A 1,924-nucleotide genomic window follows, 5' to 3' on the forward strand; every position below is an offset into this window, starting at 1 on the left:
ATGCACCTGCAAGAAAAAAAAATAATACGTATATGTATATAATAAAATAGTCATTTAGAGCGTGAAAGGACAAAGATTACAAAATTTTTAATATATAAAAAAAAGGGGGGGGAATATTAGGTAGAGAGAGAAGGATGTAAAATGAAAAAGGATACAATAGGCACACGCACGCACCCGCGCGTAAATATTGCTCCAAAAAAAAGAAAAAATTTTGAAAAATTATTTAAAAAAAAAGAAAAGAAAAGGTTAAAAAGTTTTTTTTTTTTTTTTGTTTAATTTCATACTAAAGTTTTTTTTTTTTTTATTTATTATCAGACGATAAGATTAGTGTTGTTGTTAAACTTGGATCGTTAAAAAAAAAAAAAATGTTTCCTCCATTCCGGAACTTCGGCTATATTACCTCCTAAACCTTGAACTGTGTCTAACACTTGTTGTTAATAATACCGCGCGATTGCTATTGTGTAAAAATAATTTTTTTTTTTTTTTGTTTGTATCCCTTATAATTAAAATGCAATAAATTGGAATTCGAAACGTGCGTGCGTACGTACGCACGCACACACGCACGTCTGGAATTTTTATCAATTTTTCTCCTTCATCTTCGTTTTCCTCTTCATCTTCTTCATATATTTTTTTTGCGTTTAAATTTTTTTTCTTTTTCTTTTATTATCGTCGTAGGAAAATTCGATGGGAAAAAAAAATAAATGGAATAAAATGAAAAAAAAAAAAAAAAAATTTACGGTTTTTTCATTAAGAAAAAACGACGAAAGGTTCAGGACGAAAAAAAAATTTTCCTTTTTTTTTTTTTTCTCTTGTCGAGATCACGTAATTTTCCCGGATTAAATTTGAATGGTATTATCATTCGAGAGAAAAAAGAAAGTTTTTCGTTGCGTTTAAAGTTTAAAAAAAAATTTTCTTTTTCTTTTTTTTTTGCCCTCGAAACTTCACATTTTAAATCTAAATGATGGTGTAATTTTTTTTTATTTTCCTTTTTTTTTCTAAAAAGAAAAAAAGAAAAGAAAAGAAAAATCTTTTCTATTTTTTTTTTTTTTCAATTTAAATTTTATAAAATTGAAATAAAAAAAAAATTGTGAGGGAAATTTCGTTGGGATGTGGAAATTAGGAGGAGGAGGGAAATTTTTTTCGGTAGTTCCTGTCATTTGTTTTGTTATTTTCGAATTGGAAAAAAGGGATTTTTATATGTAAAAAAAAAAAAATATACACGATTTACCTGTCTCGGTATGAAAAATATTTAACGCTTTAAGATTCGTGTTATTTAGCGAGGATCAATGTGAAAAGTTTTGATTGGGCGTAAATATTACGAAAAAAAAAACATTTTTTTCCTCCTCCTCCCGCCTCCGCCTCTTCTTTTTGAGTGTTACGTGAGTCGGTTTGAGTTTTTATTTTTAAAAAAGAAAAGTTTTCATCCTTTTTTTTTTTTTTTTAATTACTTTTTTTTCACCTGTAAATTATTTTCAAAATTACGCGCACCAAAAAAAAAAAAATTTTCTTTTTGAGCATGAAAATTTACGCGGTTTAATTTTTTTTTTCTTTTTTTAACCTTTAGGAAAAATAGGAAATAGATGAAAAAAAAATTTATATTTATATTTGCGTTAATTTCTTTGGAAAATTTTGTGCTGTACATTTGGTTTGTTGTTAGGAAAATTTAAACAAAAAAATTTTCCCAAAAATTTTCATTTTATTTTACGTTTTCGTCGCAGAGTTGAATTTATTTAAATTTATCCAAATTATGATAAATACAAAGGAAAATATTTTAAGCTTTTGTTTTAATATAAAAATCACTGAACCATTTTTTTTAATGTCGAAATTGAACACAACATGAAAAGCGTAGGAAAAAACAAACAAAATGTTTTATTTAATCATTTATTATTATTATTATTATTATTATTATTATTATTATTATTAT

This window comes from Pediculus humanus, genomic scaffold, assembly GCF_000006295.1.
Source record: "Pediculus humanus corporis 1103172107532 genomic scaffold, whole genome shotgun sequence".
Lineage (NCBI taxonomy): Eukaryota > Metazoa > Arthropoda > Insecta > Psocodea > Pediculidae > Pediculus > Pediculus humanus.